This window comes from Podarcis muralis, chromosome 2, assembly GCF_964188315.1.
Source record: "Podarcis muralis chromosome 2, rPodMur119.hap1.1, whole genome shotgun sequence".
NCBI lineage: Eukaryota > Metazoa > Chordata > Lepidosauria > Squamata > Lacertidae > Podarcis > Podarcis muralis.
The window spans coordinates 20,033,876-20,045,947 of record NC_135656.1 but is presented as its reverse complement, the minus strand read 5'-3'; the positions used below and the strand labels follow the sequence as shown (position 1 = coordinate 20,045,947).

Sequence of the window (12,072 nt, the reverse complement as noted above, 5' to 3'; positions counted from 1 at the left end):
TTGGTGACTGTAACTTTGGTTTAAGGAGACATTTGGTGCCTGGCTTATATATCTGAGTTTCTAAAACTGTCTCTGACCACCGGCCATGCTGGTTGGAGCTGACAGGCCCATTGGAGTCCAATGTCACGCAGAGGACACAGTCACCTTGGGGAAAGCAGATCTAGCCTAGTATTGCTAGCTGCAGGGTTGAGGATCCCATAGCCCTCTAGTTTGAGTTGAACTCTGTCTCCCATCTGCCACAATCGGCATGTCCAATAGTCGTTCAGAAACACACTTCTCCCTTTCACACTTTGCCGGTTGGCTGCAGAAAATGCTAATTTAACCCCCGTTCAGCTATGGCAAGCACTGTTGCTGCAGAGTGTGTGGAACGTGCCCCCCTGTTGTATGTTTACAGATTTCCTTTGGCACCTTCTCCCCATGCAAACCTTGCCTAATAGAAAGAGCCTTCTCTTTTGTCCAAACATTCACAGTCTGCACAGACAAGTCAGCTTGTGATATAGAACACATGTAAACCCATGATATAAAAATACTTCTTAAAAATATTTGGGCCTTGGCAACGCCAAAGCGCCACAAGCAATCAAAGTATACCGAGGAAAACTACATGACGAATAACAATAGTTTGACTATCCCCAGAAATCCGAATCAAAAGGAATATTGTGTGTGAAATAGAAAGAAATGTCATGAATCAAAAGATATGTCAGAACCGTACATTTCAGCCTCCCATCCTGTAACAGATCTTAAAATGGCTATACTGGAACAGCAAAACTGTATGAAACTACTGTATGAAGCTACTGCACTATAACTTGTCAAGCAGTTCAGTTCTGTCACTTGTGGACGGAATTGTGACAAAGGTTGCCTTTTGTTTGTTTTTAAATCACAAACTGCATGTGTCAATGGACATACCGATGCCAGAATACCTGTGTTATCAACAGCAACTAGCTTTTGTGAAGACCATTGATAATGACATAAATGTCACCTTCTGTCCTTTTCTGTATTTAATTTCCTTCAAACCTTACTCTGTACAACCCCCTTCCCTGCAACCACATACAGTGGTACCTTGGTTCTCAAACTTATTCTGTTCTGGAAGTCCGTTCCAAAACCAAAGCGTTCCAAAACCAAGGCGGGCTTTCCCATAGAAAGTAAGGCAAAATAGGTTAATCCGTTCCAGACTTGTAAAAACAACCCCCTAAAAGAGCAATTTAACATGAATTTTACTATCTAACGAGACCATTGATCCATAAAATGAAAGCAATAAACAATGTACTGCAATCACACAATCAATCAATTAATCAGTAGCCGAACTGCATTCCACACAGTCACAGTCACACAAAAAAGCCACAAAAATGCAAAATAAAAAGCAAATCAGACAGACTTCAGTGTACCACTCAAAACAGTTGTTTGGCACTCAAAAAGGACCACGTACGGTTTCCAAAAAAGTGTCACAAACCAGAACACTTACTTCCGGGTTTGCAGTGTTTGGGTTCCAAGTTGTTCAAGTACCAAGGCGTTTGAGAACCAAGGTACCACTATACTTGCAAACAACTATAATCCTACCTGTATCTGATGAAATGGGCCACAGTCCACAAAGCTCATGCTATATTAAAATTTGTTAGGGTAATGTCCATTTGTAGTGTCTCACTTTGCACAAAAACAGACTTACGCTCCCAAAATCTGGTCTAAAGAGTTGGGGGCCACCCTTCACGATAGAATAGGGGGGGGTCACAAGGGGTTGATGAAGGGGAGGGGGGTCAACTAGCGCAACATTGGATCTCACCCTTAGTCTTTAAAGTGCCACTAGGTTCACCAGCCTGTTTTAGCTACAACCAATGACTATGGGTGGCGCTGTGGGTTAAACCACAGAGCCTAGGACTTGCCAATCAGAAGGTCGGCGGTTCAAATCCCCGCAACTGGGTGAGCTCCCGTTACTCGGTCCCAGCTCCTGCCAACCTAGCAGTTCGAAAGCACAAAGTGCAAGTAGATAAATAGGTACCACTCTGGCGGGAAGGTAAACGGCGTTTCCGTGCACTGCTCTGGTTCGCCAGAAGCGGCTTAGTCATGCTGGCCACATGACCCGGAAGCTGTACGCCGGCTCCCTCAGCCAATAAAGCGAGATGAGCGCCGCAACCCCAGAGTCAGTCACAACTGGACCTAATGGTCAGGGGTCCCTTTACTTTAATGCCTATGGCAACAATAACACGGAGAACTTCGAAGCAGAACTTACATACAGTTCATCGGAAAAAGAATGGAGCCCAACAGCGTTAGCAGACAAAAGACAATGCCATCCATGTTAAGAACGGGACAACTTTTTTTCTCTCAAACAGAAATCCTGCTCTCCCAAAGTCTTTGTCCTGTCTGCCTGAAGTTAAAAAATAAAATAAAGTAAAACCCCCACCCACTGGAGTCCAGTTAAGAGTCTTGTGTGAAACTGATAGAGGGAGAAATCTGCCAGGCAGGGATTCCAACACTGAAGAGCAGCCTGGAGCAAGACCGTGTTATTGATTTCATGTAAGCTGCTCCGGAGAGACTTTTTGGCTGGAGGGGAGAAAAGAAATAATGTTTCAAAGAAATAATTGAGAGAGGGGAGAGGATCCTCTTCTATTCTACGGGAGAACCTGGTCTGAGGAAAGATAAATCTTCTGTAATTTTGACCATCAGAGAGTCTCCCATTGAGTGGAGCGGTGGTTATAATGATGTTTGTCTGTACGTGTGAGATCTATCGATCGATCGATCATCCCTCTACCTAAATGCCCTGATCCAGTGATAGTATGTGCATGAAGTCCTCTCATTCTCAGGGACTTCACTCCAAATGAATATGGTTATTTTTTTCACAGTGAGGATTCTACATACGGTATTTCTATTTAATACATTTTTTGGGGGGGGGATCTTTACTGGGGAAACAACATAGGTGGGAAAGGTATAAACACCAGAGGCTACAGTGGTACCTCGAGTTACATACGCTTCAGGTTACATACGCTTCAGGTTACAGACTCCGCTAACCCAGAAATAGTACCTTGGGTTAAGAACTTTGCTTCAGGATGAGAACAGAAATTGTGTTCCGGCGGCGCGCCAGCAGCAGGAGGCCCCATTAGCTAAGGTGGTGCTTCAGGTTAAGAACAGTTTCAGGTTAAGAACGGCCCTCCGGAACGAATTAAGTTCTTAACCTGAGGTACCACTGTACTTTAAAGTTTAGCATGGGCCACATATGGAGTGAGCAAGCAACTCCCCCTCCCCTCCAATGCTGGACTCCTGCGGTGACTTCAAGGAAAGGCACTTTTCACATACAAATTATAACTGACTCATAAACTGGAAATGAAAATAAGGCTGCAAACCTAAGCATGCTTCGTTCATTCCATCAAAACCAATGGGACTGGCTTCCGAGAAAAATAGGACTGGAATGAAATGCCATTATTTTTCTTTCAGAAATCGAATAAATAGGTGGGGCAAAACTTCTCCTGACTCTTCTGGAAATGCAAGTTCTATGCATATATATATATATATATATATATATATATATATATATATATGCCACTGAAGATAATACAGTGGTACCTCTGGTTACGTACTTAATTTGTTCCGGAGGTCCATTCTTAACCTGCACAAAACAGAATTCTGGTCTGGTGTCCGTCATGCACTTAGGAAATTTTCGACTCTGGGTGTCAGGATTCTCCCTCCTCAGATGGTAATGTTCCTAAATGACTTGTTTCATATGTGGTGGGAGGGGAGGAGGATGTCTCCTGCTCATTCTGCGGAGCGGAGCCCCGGAGCACTACCCAGTTATTGGTTATTCTACATTTGTACCTTGGTTCTTGAACAGAATGCATTCCGGGAGTCGGTTCGACTTCCGGAACCGTTTGAAAACCAAGACGCGGCTTCTGATTGGACACAAGAGTGTCCTGCAGCCAATCGGAAGCCGTGCTGGACGTTTGGCTTCCAAAAATCATTCGAAAGCTGGAACACTCACTTCCAGGTTTCGATCATTTGGGAGCCGAAACGTAGAAGTTCCAAGGCGTTTGGCAACCAAAGTACAACTGTGTTCTGTATTAAATATATGTACCTCACAGGGTGGTTTACAGTACCTTGCCTTGGTGATCCTACTGTTTGGTGCAGGCAATTTTAACAGAAAATTAAACACAGGTAACTGTGTGCTGCATCACATCCTTATTTTGTTGAGTAATAATAATAATAGTAAAAATAATAATAATGATCAATAGCCCAATCCATGGCACATTTCCCCTTTCTGTGACCACAGCATGAACCAAACAGAATTCCTAATGTAATAAATGTTAAATCTTATAGATTTAAAGAGAATTTATAAACCACACTTCTGGAAGTGTTTCGGCAAAAGTGTCCAAAGTTCGTATTGTTTTCTCTCTGACACCCCCCCCCCCGCCTTTCTGCACATCTGCAACACTTCTGCGTTAAGCAACAAAACTTAAATCAGGGGAAAGAAAGCAAGAGAAACAGATTTTTAAAAGTTGAAATTATTATTACGATTTTGCTACGAGGCTGTCTGGCTATTTCAGACAGCAGCAAAGGTCCCTGTCCTTTTCCAGTATGCCTAGTCCATACAACAGGGAGAGGCTGGGGGCCTGTGAATGGAAATAGTCGACATTTCATACACATTGGAATGTATCCTTGCATAGGCCATATTAGGCGACCCCTTTGCAATAAGTTTGCGGTATGCAACTCTGCGCATTGACCCTCTGAGCGAACACACGTTATTTCAACCAGATTTATCATGTCGCTAAAGTATGCCGATAACGGCTTTGAAAATAAGTTTGGGTTGCAGTCTGTAAGATGACTTGCGTGAAATAATTTAAGTCTGGGACATCATAAGATACAGATTTCCAGACCACTCTGGAACAGAGTGGCTTTAGCTTTGGTATATAAGTTGGATTTTTTAAAAAATCCAACTTATATATTTTTATTTATTTAAGTAAATTTCCCCGCTGCCTTTCAGTCCAGTGATGTCCAAGACAGGCAACTGAACAAGAACAAACCTATATCGCTGGGTCTGGACGAAAACATATGTTAGCTAGCAATGTTTTCAATGTCATTCCAGCCTATTAACTTCTGAATAAATTCAGTGGGGCTCATTCCAAAAGAATAGCACAATCTTAACCATGTCTACTCGAGTCCTGTTGAATTTTTAGGGCATTTACTTCAAGGCAAGAGGGTTAGAATTGCAGCCTAAATGCAGCTGACAGCATCTTGCCCTACAGAACTCGGTGGGAGTTTCCGAATAAAAATGCATAGAATTGGGCTTCACGCCTGCCGTTCTGTGGCAGTTTACTCAGAATCAAGTCCCATTGACTAAAGTGGGGGTTTTCTTCCAAGCATGTATTTGCCACATCCAGCTGCCAGGTATATGGCAATTTTTTACAAGCAATTTGGCATTCTTTATCTGAAAAAGGTAATGATATACAGTGGTACCTTGGGTTAAGTACTTAATTCGTTCCAGAGGTCCATTCTTAACCTGAAACTGTTCTTAACCTGAAGCACTACTTTAGCTAATGGGGCCTCCTGCTGCTGCCGTGCTGCCGGAGCACAATTTCTGTTCTCATCCTGAAGCAAAGTTCTTAACCCGAGGTACTATTTCTGGGTTAGCGGAGTCTGTAACCTGAAGCGTATGTAACCAGAGGTGCCACTGTAATGGCAAGTTATACTGTAAAAGGTTTGTATCTTAGAAGAAGTTACTTGAAACAAACAGTTGCAAAAAAATGGAGCTCTTTGGAAGCCCAAACAAACAGTGTAGAAATTGTATCCAAGTCAGCTTTTGAATCTGTTATCTGAAGAAGTGTGTCTGCACAAGAAAGCTTATACAGTGGTTCCTCAGGTTAAGTACTTAATTCGTTCCGGAGGTCCGTTCTTAACCTGAAACTGTTCTTAACCTGAAGCACCACTTTAGCTGCTGCTGCTGCGCCGCCGGAGTCAGATTTCTGTTCTCATCCTGAAGCAAAGTTCTTAACCTGAAGCACTATTTCTGGGTTAGCGGAGTGTGTAACCTGAAGCGTACGTAACCTGAAGCGTATGTAACCTGAGGTACCACTGTACCAAGAACAAACTTAGTTGGTCTCTAAGGTGCTAATGAACAATTTTTTATATATATTTCGACTGTGTCAGACCAACAATGGCTGCCTACCTGAACCTAGAGCTTTTGAATCGTTTGGCATGATTTCGTTACAAGAACGTTAAATTCCAGCCTGTGGATCAAAAACTGGCACCTTGATCCTAAAGGCAATGTGTCACTTGGAAATAAATTGCTGTGATTTCAATGGCCTAGTCTTCCAAACGTGTCCACTTAAGGTCACATTGGTGGTCTCTTAATTAAAGAGGACGTTCTGTAGGTTTATGGCTCTTTGGCTCGAACTCTGCCTTATGGTGTGGGGCAGAAGATGGGACACTCTTAATATCATATCCCAAGCTTCCAATGTGTTTTTAAAAGCCTTTGCAAACTAACCTGTTCATATTATTTATTATTTACATTTATAAACCGTTTCCTAGCAAATAATAATAACAACAACAATAATAAATGGCTCTCTTGAACTGCGTAAGACTTGAAAAAATATATATTTACCCAAAGATATGTGGGACTACAATAGATTAACAGCTGCACACACACGGTAAGCAAAGGCCAAACAGGAGGACTAGTTTTGAAAAAGCTGGGGAAACATTAATTTTGTTTTATTCATGAATTGGGGTGTGGATGAATTTATAACGCACCAGATTAAATCTAATTAGCAAAGGCTGGCTACAAATTTCATCGGTTGCGTAATCTGAACATGCGAGTTCAGATCTGGGGGAATTGGGCCAGGATTTTCCCCCATTGCTCATAAAGATATAGGAGAAAATGAAAAATCATCAAGATTGTTTTAGAATAAATCTGCAGGAAATTCAAATATTTAACTGAAGAGGCGGATGGGGTGAGGGAATACTCCCAGGCTGAGGAAATTTATTTATTTATCAATCTATCTACCTGTTTATGTAGAAAAGAGCAAGCTATAACGTAAGTTACATGTCATGGGACTTTGGAGAAGTATACCATAATGACCACATTAGTTATGGTAAGAATAATTAATTGTGCTGATTTAGAGCTTTTGCTTCAGGGTTTAAATTCGGAGAGAGGCTTTTAAATGCTACTGTCGTACGCACAATTACTTATTCCCTACTGAACTCAGAGAGGCTTACTTCTGCGTAACACACATGGACTCCGGTTTTCCCTTTCCTCCCTAGCAATGAAGTGTTGCCTGTAACTTCATTTCAGCGAAAAGATTTTCCAAATTGCACCAGATACACAAACATACCTAAATGAAACAGCCACCATCATTATGAATACAGGCCGCATATTTTTAAAAAGTCGTCTTTATGTTCTTAATAGAAATGATAAAAGACAACCTTAAAAAAAAGAAGACAATCTTTAAAATAAGCAATTTAACTTTTTTAGGTTTTTCGTTTTAAAAATACTTACGTTATATGTATGTAAGCAAAAAGATATTCATTGTCGCAGGCAGTATATAAAGTTACGATGGCCTAATTTTTCTGGGCGTAAAAGTGCAGATCATCAGCTGATTTGTGCTTTTAGCCAAAAGAACTATATGGAGGCAACATGTGCAGTAATTAATCTCTATTTTCATATATATATATATATATATATATGGAGAAGAGTTTCTTTAAAAGAGAGAGTAAAAAAGCATAGGTAAAGAGATGAAGGCCTTAAACCAGATTTGATTAGCATGACTTGCAGATTGAGGAGACATAAATATCTTTTCTTGTGGGCCTGCGAAATCAGTTTCAGCGGAAAACAACGTCGAACTTTCAATTGACAGCGACACTCTGTTGCTGTACTTAATATTTTAAATAGCAAATTACAGGGCAAAAAACAAGTCTGGTCTCTGACCAAGTTTAATTTAATATATTTTTTAAAAACGTTTTAAGTGTAACCTCTGAAATGTTGGCATCTGTTCTTATACTTTCTTTGATTTCAATGTTGGTTTGGAACCCGGTCACTACAGCTACGGCCATTTGCTAAAACTAGAGTAAAAAACGAAGCGCAGTGGAAGCCCACTGACCATCAGACAGCTTAGCTTTCTCGCTCAAACCAAAGTGCTCTCAAAAGTGCTCCACGGTGGCTGGATCGTTTCCTTGGTCAATATGCCCTGCCCCAAACCGTGTTAGGGTGGTTGGAGAAGAAACACCCGCCAAGCCATTGCCAGCTTTGGAGGGGAAGCAAGGGGAGATCTTGTTTGGGGATCTGCCGTTTGCAAAGAGGCATTAGATCCCACCCCACACCTCTCACCCCGGCCTGTAATATTGGGAACCTCCCCACGTTTAAAACTTTCAGCCGCTGAGGGAAGAGGACCTCAGGTTGGCAGCACAAAAGGGCGCAGACTTGGGAGCCGAGGAATGGGACTTTGTAGGCCAGTTGAAGGCAGAAACTTCTCATCTCGCCCGCAAAGACCCAGCCCCAAACTCCCCATTTCACCCGCCGCTCGATCGTTCACACGTGACGCACCTTCAGGAGGGCTTGGGACATTTTTGTTCTTTTTTTTTTTATGATTTAAAGATAGTCAAGCCAGAAAAACAAACAGACCCAACTCCAGATATTTCTGGAGAACTTGAGTCAAACTCCAGCCGCGCGCCACTCCCTGATGTTATGGGGGTCAACTCTGTTTTCGTTTCGGTTTGTTTCAAACGCGTGTTAATTTTTAACTAGCTAGCTCCCTGTTTAGGAAACGCGTTCGGGGCGAAATTGAATTGGCACGGGCAGCTCTCCAAAGCAGAGCACTCTTGCGACACGAGTCCGAGAGGGGCGTGTGTTGGTGTCCTTTTAATTCTGAAAGGAGGACCCGCGTCCGCGGCGGGTTCGCCGAGCACGCCCTGAGCATTCCGACGAGACACCGGTCCTCGATCGCGGCTCCTCACGCCCCGGTCGTCGGAACGTGCGCACGCTTGATCGCCCAACCCTTCGCAAGGGACCCGGTCTCCCTAATCGCCGTCTGCTGCGAAGAAACGAACCGACGGGGCGGTGACAGCGACCGCCTAGTCTCGAAGCGCACGCAGCTGAAAAGTTGACACGCGCACGCAAAACACGCTGGCGGAGTTGCTCTCTTGTCCCTCCACCCCAGCCCTCGCCGCTTACCTTAGGTCCGGGGGTGGTGGAAGCAAACCAAGTGGATCTCCTGGCCGTCAATAGCATGGCCTTCCAGATCTTCTCGAAACTATGAAGCGGACCCAGGAAGGAACTAAGGGAGGGAGGTGCAGGGAGGGCGAGGTTCGCCACTTGGGCTAAAAAAACTCACAACAGCAGCAAAACCCCAACACCCAGAGCCCATTCCTTCCAAAGACACGCATGCCACATTTCCCACACGTGAAGAAGAGGGCAAGGGAGGAAGAAGCGGGTTGGCGCGTCCAGACGTGGTTTCAAGACGCGGGAGCGCAATTCCAAGCGCCGGCAGAAAGGGAAGGCAGCGAGGCGATCACGTCCAGGAAAGAGGCGTCTGGATCGGTGCAGTAGATCTAAGAGCTCTCTCTCTCTCCCTCCCGCGCCTCCCCATTCCGATGTCGCCGTGCGCGAGTCCAAGTTGGAAGCAAGTATCCCTCGAAAGTTTCCGCGGCGCAAAAAGAGCCCCACGTGTTCGATGACACATGCAGAGAAGCCCGAGCTGCAGCTGGGCTGGGCTGGGCAGGGCTGGGCGACGGCAGCAGCGACAGCAGCAAATCCAGCAGCAGCAGCAGCGACGGCAGCAGCCGCCCAGGAGGAAGGAGGATCGCGGCGTGCCTGGCCTGCCTCCGCCCGCTCCTTCTGGTGCCTGTTTAAGGAAGCGCCCTCGGGTCCCCACCCCCTGCAGGGAGCCCGCTCCGATGGTGCAATTCCGCCGGGCACATTTGCAAAGGGGAGCCGCTCGCCCGCTCGCCCACCATCCAAAAGAAGGGAGCGCCTCTTTGCGCTCACGCCCTGCGCTCTGCGAGACGCACGGCTGGGTCCTCGCCAGGAATCCGGCAGGACCGTCGCGTCGGAATGCCGCGCTCCCTCGGGCGGAATCTTGACACCACCTTCGTGTTTCCAGTATTCCCCGCTCGCTCTCGCCTCTCGGCCGCCCCCCTTTGAATGCTGCCATCTGAGCATTCAAGAGCAGGGTGATTCTCTCTCCACACACCCTCCCCACCCGCGCTTCGCTCGCAAGAAAGGGGAGAGGTTGCCTCCTAGTGGTTATAGCTGCGGAGATCTAGGGTTCTCCTCGGAATCGCGTGCCCCGCCCTCTGAGCAGCAGCAAAGTCGATCTATATCGTGCGATTGATTGATTCATGCACCATGTTTTTAAAGCACAGACGACATCAGGAACCGGAGTGCAATATGACACTTCCTCCCCCCCTTTTGTTTATGGCGTGCACAAAGGTTGTGTGAAAGCATGCCCAGAGCCTGCATATATTACTGCATTCTAACCTGGGGAGAAAAAAGCAAAGACCTGATGAAGAGAGCGCAGCAGAGGTTATATTTTCTGAGAATCCTCCGGAAAAACAATCTCTCAAAGGACCTGTTGATGGCATTTTACCATTGTACTGTGGAGATTGTATTAACTTAAGGTCTCTGTGTGTGGTTTGGGCGCTGCATGGCCAGGGAAAAAACAATGCTGTCCAGGGTTGTAAAGACTGCGGAGAGAATAATTGGGTGCACTCTTCCCACCTTGGATCAAATCTATGCTTCCAGGTGCCATAAGAAAGCTGCAGAGATAGTGCAGGATAGTGTGCACCCCGGAAATGATATTTTTCAGCTTCTGGGTACAGGGTTATAAAGACTAGGACTAGCTGCCTGAGAAACAGTTTCTACCCAAATGCAATTCTTTTTTTTTTTTTTTTTTTGAAAGCATGGGATACCGTTTACTTGTCAAAACTTTCAGTTTCATAAGATTTTTGTTTTTGTTTTAAATCTTTATTTATACAATAACAAAAACACACACAAAAACACAAATACAAAATTACACACAAATTACAAAAATAACCATAGACACATAATTTTCTTGGCAAACAATAAAACATCTATTGGTCTTAACACTAAAGACCCAACTTCCCGTCTATTCCATATTTCAAATTCATATTACTTATTGCCAATACACATTTTCATAATTAAACTTATTCTCAATAAATCTAATTTCTTCTATCTACCTAGCAACTATTACTGAAGTTCCTTGAATGCTGCAACAGAATTTAAACTACTATATTTATTTTTCAGATATTCTTTAAAAACCTCCCATTTAGAAACAAATTCCTGTTTTGATTTATTCTTTATCTTTTCTGATAAACCAACTAATTCGGCATATTCTGTCAGCTTTTGGATCCAATCTTGTATAGAGGGGATTTCATTACTCTTCCATTTTGCTGCGATCAAAACTCTTGCTGCCGCTGTCGCATATAAAAAGATACCCTTCCTCTTTTGTGGAATATCCAAATCTGCTATTCCCAGGAGGTAGGCCTCTGGTTTTTTATTGAAAGAGATCTTTAGCATTTTTTGCAGTTCTGCATGTATACTCTCCCAGAATACCTGTATTTTCCTACATATCCACCACATATGGTAGAATGTTCCTGAGTCTCCGCATCTCCAACAATTACTTGACACATTTTTATACATTTTTGAAAGTTTACATGGTGTTAGATACCATCGATGTTGCATTTTTTGAAAGTTCTCTCTAATCATGTAACAGTTTGTGAATTTCCAATTGATCTTCCATAAATTTTCCCATTGGGCCATGGTTATTGAATGGCCAAAATCCTGGGACCACCTCACCATTGCTACTGTTACCTCCTCCTCCTTGACTGTCCAGTCAAGGAGGAGTCGGTAAGTTTTGGAAAGAGTTTTTCTTTTCTTTTAGAAAAGAAAAATTATTTTATAATTTACAAGAATTGATGCTTTTGAATTATGGTGCTGGAGGAGACTCTTGAGAGTCCCATGGACTGCAAGAAGATCAAACCTATCCATTCTGAAGGAAATCAGCCCTGAGTGCTCACAGGAAGGACAGATCCTGAAACTGAAGCTCCAATACTTTGGCCACCTCATGAGAAGAGAAGACTCCCTGG

The 12,072-nt window shown here is 43.9% G+C and overlaps 1 long non-coding RNA gene across 1 annotated transcript in view; it reads right to left on the bottom strand.

Moving 5' to 3' along the window:
• Positions 1 to 10,253, bottom strand: part of LOC114592824 (uncharacterized) — a 46,810-nt gene extending 36,557 nt beyond the window's left edge. Inside the window, exon 1 of the long non-coding RNA XR_013391780.1 lies at positions 9,140 to 10,253. This is a non-coding gene — a long non-coding RNA (uncharacterized LOC114592824). The remainder of the gene's footprint in view (positions 1 to 9,139) is intronic.
• Positions 10,254 to 12,072: the final 1,819 nt, after the last annotated feature.